Genomic DNA, 11,399 nt, shown 5'->3' on the forward strand with positions numbered 1-11,399 from the left:
CCCTGGGTATAGGCTCCACTGAGATTACATACATTTCTTATGGGAAGCAGGACCAGCAAGATACTCTAATCAGGCCAATGCTATATATAATTGCATCATGACCTTTCCCGTCAGTGAAGGGAGGTATTCAGAACGTATTAAACACCACGTTATCAAACTGCTTGTATACATTCACTGGCGTTTGAAATTCCATCACCTTGTCTTCCTCTACATCAACTCTCTCGAGACCCCCGACACTCATTGTGAATATATCAGCCCTACTCATCCATATATGGTAATCAGCCCAAACCTTAATATTGATCTTTGTCTGCCCTTCAATATCCATTTGACAAATTGATCAGTTTCATTATCAGTTTCATTCCAGAACTGATAACCTTCTACTGCGACGTCAATCTAGACACAGTGAAATGCTTTTCTTGCGTGCCATTCGGTGCAGGCAATTCAATACATAGGTATATCAAGGTGCTGCGTCAGGAAAAACTAAAACAATGTTGTGTTGTATTTATAGAGCAAGTGCAGTTCAGATTGCAGAATAAGTAAATCCGACTATCTACCTCAACGACACAACGAAATTCCCCAATATTCATTGCTGCTGGTTTCACCACACAAGTCGATCCAAACGGAAGCAGCCCATCAACAAATCAATAAGTTCCAAATTTTTTCACGTCGCGGACAAGCCCCCAATTTTGTTACGATTTCGTAACGTACCAGCATCAATAGATTATACACTGAGTCGGGTTTTAATGTTAACACCATTACCTTAGTTAGTATCTACTTATAATATAGCAACTTAAACAAGATAAACAAAAGTTAACAATGTTATTTATGTGTGTGTGTGTGTGTGTGTGTGTGTGTGTGGCTTCAACACTCACCATACAAGCCTGCGACTCTCCTAACACCTGTGACACCGCTCCGTGTAGATGTGCTCAACGGTGTGAACGGCATTACCATGAGGGAATTAGCCGCATATACACTGAGTCGGGTTTTAATGTTAAAACCATTATCTTAGTTAATATCCACTTATAATATAGCAACTTAAACAAGATAAACAAAAGTTAACAATGTTATTTATATGTGTGTGTGTGTGTGTGTGTGTGTGTGTGTGTGTGTGTGTGTGTGTGTGTGTGGCTTCAACACTCACAGTACAAGCCTGCGTCTCTCCTAACACCTGTGACAGCACTCCGTGTAGATGAGCTCAATGGTTTGAACAGCATTACCCTGAGGGAATTATCCGTGTCTCCTATCCTTTTGTGTGATTTTACATTCAAAGTCATTTGGATTTTCATATCCTAATGCTACCAATGAATCCGCTCTTCAGAAAACCTCTGAAGAAGTTTGTTGAAGTTTTAGATGCCGATTCTTCGCAAAATTCTAAGGAAGTAGAAGCGCTATCATGATTTCTTCATAATTGCACTCACATACTGGACCTGGGACAAATCCTCTGAAATGGTAACAGCATGTGATGACCCTCTGCACCTGTGATCCTCCAATGAGGACTGGTTCTGGGATCCATGGGTTCATCTTCCTGAAGTCAATAATCAGCTCCATGGTCTCGCTGACATTGAGTGAGTAGTTGGCACTACTCCGACAGATTTTCAGTCTCCCTCCTCTATGCTGATTTGTGACCACCTTTGATTCATCCAATGGCAGTGATGTTTTCAGCAAAATTAAATGTGACATTGGAGCTGTGCATAGCCTCAAAGTCAGAAGCACAAAAAAAATCAGAGGGAATAAACATAAACCCTACGGTATACACGTACTGATGGCTAATCTGGCAATTTGTTTGCAAATCTGTACTGACTGGCGTCTGCAACTGAAGAAATCGAGGATCCAATTGCAGAAGGATGTACTGACACCAGGTTCTTGCAACTTACTGATTCCAGGATGACTTATTGAATGCTGAGCTGCACTGAACAGCATCCTGATGTATGCATCTTCGCTGTCCAGATGTTCTAGAGGTTGAAACTTGTTTGACAAGGGTTTGACAAGGTTCCATACGGAAGGTTGGTTAGGAAGGTTCAATCGTTAGGTATTAATATTGAAGTAGTAAAATGGATTCAACAGTGGCTAGATGGGAGATGCTAGAGTGTAGTGGTGGATAACAGTTTGTCAGGTTGAAGGCCAGTGACTAGTGTTGTGCCGTAGGAATCTGTATTGGGTCCAATGTTGTTTGTCATATACATTAATGATCTGGATGATGGGATGGTAAATTGGATTAGTTAGTATGCAGATGATACTATGGTTGGTGGTGTTTTGGATACTGAAGTAGGTTTTCAAAGCTTGCAGAGTGACTTAGGCCAGTTAGAAGAGTGGGCTGAACGATGGCAGATGGAGTTTAATGCTGATAAGTGTGAGGTGCTACACTTTGGGAGGAATAATCTAAATAGGACATACATGGTAAATGGTAGGGCATTGAAGAATGTAGTAGAACAGAGTAATCTAGGAATAATGGTGCATAGATCCCTAAAGGTGGAACCTCATATGGATAGGGTGATGAAGAAAGCTTTTGGTATGCTGGCCTTTACAAATCAGAGCATTAAGTATAGGAGTTGGGATGTAATGTTAAAATTGTACAAGGCATTGGTAAGGCCAAATTTGGAGTATTGTGTACAGTTCTATAGAAGTCTACTGTACATACAGGCCCTTCGGCCCACAATGTTCTGCCAACCTTGTAACCTGCTCTAGAAACTGTCTAGAATTACCCAACTGCATAACACTATTTTTCTGAGCTCAATGTACCTGTCTAAGAGTCTCTTAAAATACCCTATTGTATCCTGCTCCACCACCGTTGCCAGCAATGCCTTCCAGACCCACCACTCTGTGTGGAAAAACTCCCCTGACATCCCCCCCCCCTACCTTCTGCCAAGCATCTTAAGACTATGCCCCCTCATGTCAGCCCTGGGAAGAAAGCCTCTGGCTATCCACATGATCAGAACCCCTCATCATTTTATACACTTCTATCAGGTCACCTCTCATTCTCCATCACCCCAGGGAGAAAAGGCCAAGCAAGTTTGCAGCAGGTAAGTTTAAAGAATTACTTTTTGAAAGATATTAAGTGTAAACTCTCCACTTTGTTTCAGTCTCCCCACTCAGAAGTGTCCAAAAGCTACTTCACAAGATGCAAGACCTTGAAATGAGCAAACACTGAGGGAATGTGAGTGACTTTAAAGAGCTTGGATACTGACAGCACATCACCAGACCTGGACTGATCATAACTGGGTCTGATAGAGGCATAACTGGTACCTCTGGGCACATTCAGTATCACCCCAACCATTTCCTACCTTTCTTTGTACAGGTATATAATATCTAAAGGACCAGTGTTTGAGTAAATGAGACTCACCAAACTTTCTCCTGACTGAATCAATGGAAACCCTGAGTCAGATGGGTTCTCTCCAGTCGGTGCTCTCAGTCCTCGGGCTGGTTCACTTGTTGCTGTTCCCTCATCTTCAGTTGTGGTTTGCTTCCAGTTGTGGGCTTTTCTTCCAATAAATCTCTCACTGCAGATCTAGCTTTAACATGAAAAATAATAAAGCATGTTAACAACACAAAGGAGAACAAAACATTACTGCTCAATGTTCCTAAAAATAAAACTCACTGAAATTTAAACATTGAAGACAAATATAATGATCTGAGTGAACAAATCTGTAATTGTTCCTCACACGTCACAAAACAATATGGGATAAGAAGGAGCCATCATTCAGTCAGGAACAGAATTATGTGATTTGATCCATCTGGTCTGCCTCATCATTCAACCATGGCTGATTTCATTCCAACACCAAAATCCTGCCTTCCTCCTGTAACCCTGAAGATACAAGGAACAAACACAAATATATTAACCTTTGCCATAAATATACCCCAACAACAGCTTCATCCACCGTCTGTGGCAACAACTTCCACAGATCAGTCACCCTTTACTTGATATTCTCCTCATCTCAATTTTAAAGGGAAGCATCTTTATTCTGGGACTGTGTTCTCAGATCCCAGACTCACCGTCTAATGGAAACATCATCTCCATGTCCACTGTATCCAGGCGTTTCAGCATTCTGTAGGTTTCCTTAAACAAGCATCACCCCACCCCCACTGTCCCTCGTAACTCCGTTGAACACAGGTCCATGACCATTGACTAACAGACAGATGACAGTGAGGGGAAATTTCCAAATACACTTTGAACACTGAACCGCTGGGTCCAATTCTACTGCTGCAAACATTTAATGGCCTCCTTTCCCTGTGAGGGATGGTATAGGAACTCAGATTAGCAGTGACTGCCTCCAAAGGAACCCCAGAAAGAAACAACTGAGACCAGACCAGAAACACTCTCTCAACACCTCATGAGCCCGAGCAGCTTGATCCCCAGATCCATTTCACCAGGGTCACAATCTGTGATCGGGTCACACAGCTGAACGTGTCACTTACCGACCCCAGAATCCTCACACATCGTCCCCACATCAGGGATTCCCCCACAACCAATGTCCAGCAACCCGAGACTTCTGATTCATTGAGGGAGGAGGAACATTCAGCCCCAGCTACAGAAGTAATGACCTGGTCAAATCCCAAAAACTGACAGTTCCATATACTCGGAGTCTACACCCCAGGTTTACAGTCCAAGCACCAATTTCCCAGGACTCCCTTGCGGCCGGTACAATGCTGCAGTGTGTCGGCCATTCAGAGTTCAAAAACTAACACTCCTGCATCAACCTGTGTCAGAATGGGAAGCTGATAATCCTCTGACTGGGCCAGATATCGGGCTGGAAAACCTGGGCGTGGGTCACCAGCAGGCAGGAATACGTTTCACATTGTCTCCAGCAGATAAACTGAAAGCATTTTATCATTATCCGATTGTTAAATGAGATCTTGCCCAGTACAATTGGCCGTCGCATTTCCTGTGGGCTAACAGGAATAACAGGCTTTTCATTTCAAATTGAAATTAAATGCTGGAAACTCGGTACATCAGATTGGATGTGTGGAAAGAGAAACTGTGGAAGACTCACTATCAGAACTGATGCTGCCCGATCTGCTGAACGGTTCCAGCGTTTTCTCTTTTTACTTTAAATGATGCACAACTATTGACTGATCACAAGATGTTTGTGACGGCCTGAACAAAGTTGCACAAAGGTAAGTCCCACATTCATTAGTTTTCTCTTCATTCTAACACAGGGTTAATACAGTCGACACAGTGAACGCTCACAACATCCTCCGCACCCACTATCAGTCTGTTACATCTGCTCCCGAGGCCACTAACTCTCAATGAGAGGAAATGACCGGAGAGCGATAAAACTGTGCACCACTCCCTGCAGATCCTGTGGCTGTTCCTGGCAACAGAGGAATTGCCTCTCCAAACATGACCAAAACAGGAAATAAGACTCAACTTTAAATACTGAGAGTCACCGTCTGACATAGATTAACACAGCGGCCATTTGGTAACTTTGAAACTAAAATTGTGATGACTGTCTTTATCCTTCCTCATTCTGCATTAAATAAATCCTCTGGCAGTTCCAGGTAACAAACACTGATTTCAGAAATAACTCCGTGAGGCAAAAGACTTCACAATGACGGCAACGGTAGAAGAGAGATTGTCGATATTTATCATCGAGGTGGTGGGTTGCAGGCTGGACAGAGGTTGAACCAGATGTGCAGGGATTAAGCAGATGGATCGGGTGGGAGCAGGGATCAAGGACGATCACTGATGGAACCTCCGGCAATACACAGATACAGCATTAACAGTACATACTACTATGTACTAAAATGACAAAGATAGAGCAACAGGAACTTTGGCATTTACCCTTCTCCCTGAACCAACTTTTATCAACACATCGTAGAAAATATCCCCAGGTTCGAGGTGAAGGTCTCACAACCCGGACAGACCCCGGCAGGTTTTGTTCAGGAAGCGGGGTGAGACCGCGAGTTCGGGGAAGTTACTGGGACTCACTGCCCAGCATCGGTCGGGACCGAACTCAATACTCACCGCATGGATCTTGTCGGTCCCGCTCCGCAGAGAATGATCCGACCGGCCCCCGCGGCTCGCCCTCTCCCGATCCGGATCCCGTGGACAATCCACCGCTCCAGACCCGCTTCAACACAAAGAAAAAAAATCACTGCCCAGCCCGGGAATGTGAGCATGCGCAGTGTGCTTATTGCGTCATCAGAGCGTGGGCGGGGCCTCGGAGACAAATCCGCAGATGCTGCCGATTCAAGTCAAGTCACTCTTATTGTCATTTCGACCATAACTGCTGGTACAGTACACAGTAAAAATGAGACAACGTGTTTTTTTTTCCAGGACCATGGTGTTACATGACAGAGTACAAAAACTGGACTGAACCACATAAAAAATAACACAGAAAAGAAAAAAAAAACTACACCAGACCACAGACCTACCCAGGACTGCATAAAGTGCACAAAACAGTGCAGGCATTTCAATAAATAATAAACAAGACAATAGGGCAGTAAGGTGACTGTCCAGGCTCTGTGTATTGAGGAGTCCGATAGCTTGCGGGAAACAGTTACATAGTCTGGTTGTGAGAGCCCGAATGCTTCAGTGCCTTTTCCCAGAGGGAAGGAGGGAGAAGTGATTGTATGTGGGGTGCGTGGGGTCCTTCATGATGCTGTTTGCTTTGCGGATGCCGCGTGTTGGGTAAATGTCCGTGATGGCGGGAAGAGAGGCCCCGATGATCATCTCAGCTGACCTCACTATCTGTTGCAGGGTCTTGCTATCCGAGATGTTGCAATTTCCGAACCAGGCAGTGATGCAGCTGCTCAGGATGCTCTCAATACAACCACTATAGAATATGATGAGGATTGGGGGGGGGGGATGGACTTTCCACGGCCTTTGCAGAAAGTAAAGACGCTGCTGGGCTTTCTTTGCTATGGAGCTGCTGTTGAGGGACCAGGTGAGATTCTCCGCCAGGTGAACACCAAGAAATCTGGTGCTCTTAAAGATCTCCAGCGAGGAGCCGTCGATGTTCAGCGGGGAGTGGTCGCTCCGTGTCTTCCTGAAGTCATCAACCATCTCTTTTGTTTTGTTCAAATTCAGAGACGGGTTGTTGGCTCTGCACCAGTCCGTTAGCCACTGCACCTCCTCTCTGTAAGCTGACTCGTCGTTCTTGCTGATGAGACACACCACGGTCGTGTCATTGGCGAACTTGATGATGTGGTTCGAGCTGTGAGTTGCAGCACAGTCGTGGGTCAGCAGAGTGAGCAGCAGTGGACTGAGCACGCAACCCTGGGGAGCCCCCGTGCTCAGTGTGATGGTGTTGGAGATGCTGATCCCGATCCGGATTGACTTAGGTCTCCCAGTCAGGAAGTCTAGTGGACTGAACCATAAGAGAAAGAGAGAGACTGGAAAAGCTGATCGCTTCAGTTAGTCGCAGCTGAGGCTTGGAACTCTCCTGTGCCCGCAAGAGTGGGTTGATCATCGGTATACGGAAACACAACGAATGTGTGTGGCTGTCACTTCGTATAATCCATAGGAGTGGCGTTTGGAATATCTTGTGTTAACCCTTGCCTGGGTATGTTGTGTGGTAACCCCTGGAAGACGGTATTCCGTGACAGGTCACTTTCGCTGTAAACTGGTATGTGGACGGATTCAACGAATAAGAACATCGTCGACGGTTATTTTGATGTAACGGTCTTTTCTATACGTTTCATTCTGGATTACAAATATCTCTCTATTTGTTGTGTGCTAATCCGTCCACATACAAGTTTTTATATATTTTTCAAAATATACCTATCTTTTTAACTAAAAAAATTTCGATCAAATTGACTCACTTATTTCTTCCTTTAATTGGAACAATAAGAGGCCATGAATTAATAAGTATAATTTACAAAAATCTGAAAAAGATGGTGGACTTGCACTTCCTAATTTAAGAGTATTATTGGGCTGTGAACATTAGACAATTCTGTTTTTGGTTATATTGGCTTGATAAGAACCAAAATCCGTTATGGGTTGATTTGGAATTAAAAGCAGTTAAATAATTTCATTTAACTTCAATATTAGGAGCTCCATTACTTTTACATCTCTCTAAAATTCCAAATTTAAATCTTTACCCGGTTATTAAACAATCCCTACGGATTTGGGTTCAGTTTCGTTTCATTAAGAAATTTAAACAACTTAAGATGACTAGTTTTTTACATCGAAACTTCTCATTTATACCTTCAACAACTGACCCCATTTTTCTCCTATGGAAAAATAAAGGGATCCATTCTTTTACCCATTTATTTTGTGATGGTCCATTATGATCTTTGAAGAGTTCATTAACAAATTTTCTCTCGCTCATACACATTTTTTTGCAATATGTTCAGTTTAGACTTTTTTACAACAATATTTACCTAAGATTCCATGTTTACAAGAATCTGATTTGTTGGATACAATTTTGAAAGTGAATCCCTTCGTGAAAGGTTCCATTGGCAGAATTTATAATTTATTTTTGTTACAAAACGAGAACCTATCATTAAAGATTAAACAAGATTGGGAGAGAGAACTTATTATGACCTTTGTTAATGAAGATTGGCTTCGAGTTTTGAAAAACGTAAATTCTTCTTCTATATGTGCCAACCATTGTTTAAGTCAATGTAAAACTAGTCGTCGTTATTATTTAACAAAGGAGAGACTATCTAAAATATTTCCTAGTATAGACAATTGCTGAGATAGATGTAGAACTGAAGTAGCTACTTTGTCACATATGTTCTGGTCATGTTCTTCATTAAAATAGTTCTGGAAATCTTTATTTTCTACAAGTTCTACAGCTCAGAAAATAAATTTACAACCTAATAGATTGTCTGTTCTATTTGGAATAGTTCCACATCATATTCAGGGTATTTCATCTTCAGATCAACATGTAATTGCATTTGTTACACTACTGACAAGAAGGGCTACTTTATTAAAATGGAAAGATATTTCTTCCCCTACATTAATTGAATCGTTTTCTCAAGGAATGTTATGTCTTAGTGTGGAAAAAATAGAAGTAGAACCTTTGATCCTCGATTCGAATTTGAGAGAAGATGGGGTTCTTTTGCCAAATATCATAATTTGAATTATGCTATATGGCTTCCTTCCATTATTTTATAAATATGAAATGACGGTTGATAGACAATAGACAATAGACAATAGATGCAGAAGTAAACCATTCGGCCCCTCGAGTCTGCACCGCCATTCTGAGATCATGGCTGATCATTCACTATCAATACCCAGTCCCTGCCTTGTCCCCATATCCCTTGATTCCCCTATCCATCAGATATCTATCCAGCTCCTTCTTGAAAGCATCCAGAGAATTGGCCTCCACCGTCTTCCGAGGCAGTGCATTCCACACCTCCACAACTCTGTGGGAGAAGAAGCTCTTCCTCAACTCTGTTTTAAATAACTGACCTCTTAGTCTCAATCCATGCCCTCTGGTACTGGACTCTCCCAACATCTGGAACATATTTCCTGCCTCAATCCTATCAAATCCTTTAATTATCTTAAACGTTTCAATCAGATCCCCTCTCAATCTCCTCAATTCCAGCGTGTACAAGCCCAATCTCTCCAATCTCTCTGCGTAAGACAGCCCTGCCATCCCAGGAATCAACCTAGTGAATCTACGCTGCACTTCCTCAATTGCCAGAATGTCCTTCCTTAAACCTGGAGACCAAAACTGTACACAATATTCCAGGTGTGGTCTCACCAGGGCCCTGTATAAATGCAAAAGAACATCCTTGCTCTTGTATTCAATTCCCCTTGTAATAAAGGCCAACATTCCATTTGCCCTCTTCACTGCCTGTTGCACTTGCTCATTCACCTTCATTGACTGGTGAACTAGGACTCCTAGGTCTCTTTGCATTTCTCCCTTACCTAACTTGACACCGTTCAGACAATACTCTGCCCTCTTGTTCCAGCTTCCAAAGTGGATAACTTCACATTTATTCACATTGAATGACATCTGCCAAGTATCTGCCCACTCACCCAGCCTATCCAAGTCTCCCTGTATTCTCCTAACGTCCTCTTCGCATGTCACATTGGCCACCCAGTTTAGTATCGTCAGCAAACTTGCTGATATGGTTTTCAATTTGATCGAAATTTTTTTAGCTAAAAAGATAGGTATATTTTGAAAAATATATAAAAATCTAGGTAAAATCATTTTCACAGCATGAATACGACCTATTAAAGAAAAAGTAAGTGGATTCCATCTAGAAAATTGTTTCATTAAGTCCATTAAAGGAACTATATTCGCTTTATAGAGATCTTTATATTTTTTAGTAACTATAATACCTAAATATCTAAATGCATTAACAGTTCTAAAAGGAATATCATTATATACACTAACAGGGACATTTAATGGAAAAATACTCTTTTATTCAAATTAAGTTTAAATCCAGAAAATTTAGCGAAATCTTTAAGTGTTTCCAAAAGATTAGGAATTGATTCCTCAAAATTTGAAATAAAAACCAAAAGATCATCTACATAAAGAGAAATCTTATGTATGGTTCCATTCATAGAGATACCAAGAATATTTTTAGCTTCACGTAGTGTTATAGCTAAAGGCTCCAATACAAGATTAAATAATAAAGGGGTTAAAGGACATCCCTGTCCAGTGCCACGAGAAAGTGAGAAAAAAAGAAGACCTGCAGTTATTAGGAATGATAAGCTCGATGGCGGCTTCCTGTCTGTGTTTAAAAGCCAAATGAATGATAAAATGGACTCGGCCTCACAATGTAACTCGACGTGACCCGGCACCATATGTCTGTCTGCACTGCACTTTCTCTGCAGCCATAATGCTTTGTTCCAGTTATTGTTCTGTCGTATATCAACTCAGTGAACTGTTGTAACATCGATCTGTGTGGATGGTCCGTCAGGCAAGATTTTCACTGTAGCTCAGTATATGATGATAATAAACGAATTCCCCATTTTAATTGTGTGGAAATATTAGACAGACTGAGCTTCTGCTCTGGAACCACAGAAGGAAACTGAACTGTTGTCATTTCTGTGGAAAGGAAATAAATGGAAAAGGATTCAATCTCTCATTATGATCTGCAGTAACTGGGATCAGGTGACCGGTGGTGGGTCTCCCAGATCAATATCAGAATCGGGTTTAATAGCACCGGCATTTGTCATGAAATTCGTTGTCTCTGCGGCAGCAATAGAACCTGATTCATAACTATAGATTTTAACAATTATGATTTAATATAAGAATATAAATATTACATAGTTAAATTATATAAATAGTACAAAATGAAAAAAAACGATGTAATAAACTATTTTAATTGTGTGGAACTTTTTGACTGACCGGGTTGTTGCTTTGGAAGTAGTGGAGTGAAGCTTAACTGAACTGTACACATTTATGAGAAGCTCAGAGAAATACAAAAGGCTAAATTCTCACATAAGTGGGTCAGACACCCAGAAACATCGGCTACACTTCAGCAGATAAAAACAG

The 11,399-nt window shown here is 41.8% G+C and overlaps 1 protein-coding gene across 6 annotated transcripts in view; it reads right to left on the reverse strand.

Moving 5' to 3' along the window:
- The window catches only part of LOC132388856 (NACHT, LRR and PYD domains-containing protein 3-like), a 41,472-nt gene extending 35,366 nt beyond the window's left edge, over nucleotides 1-6,106 (reverse strand). For 3 of the 6 annotated variants that reach the window (XM_059961279.1, XM_059961277.1, XM_059961276.1), the window contains exons 1-2: nucleotides 5,963-6,106; nucleotides 3,341-3,509 (exon numbers count right to left, since the gene is read on the reverse strand). The gene's annotated coding sequence lies outside the window, so the exon portion shown is untranslated. Of the gene's footprint in view, nucleotides 1-3,340; nucleotides 3,510-3,595; nucleotides 3,803-5,962 lie in introns of all 6 variants that reach the window. The other 3 variants (XM_059961281.1, XM_059961280.1, XM_059961282.1) reach the window with 3 other exon arrangements.
- Nucleotides 6,107-11,399: the final 5,293 nt, after the last annotated feature.

The sequence above is a fragment of the Hypanus sabinus genome, unplaced genomic scaffold, assembly GCF_030144855.1.
Source record: "Hypanus sabinus isolate sHypSab1 unplaced genomic scaffold, sHypSab1.hap1 scaffold_429, whole genome shotgun sequence".
Lineage (NCBI taxonomy): Eukaryota > Metazoa > Chordata > Chondrichthyes > Myliobatiformes > Dasyatidae > Hypanus > Hypanus sabinus.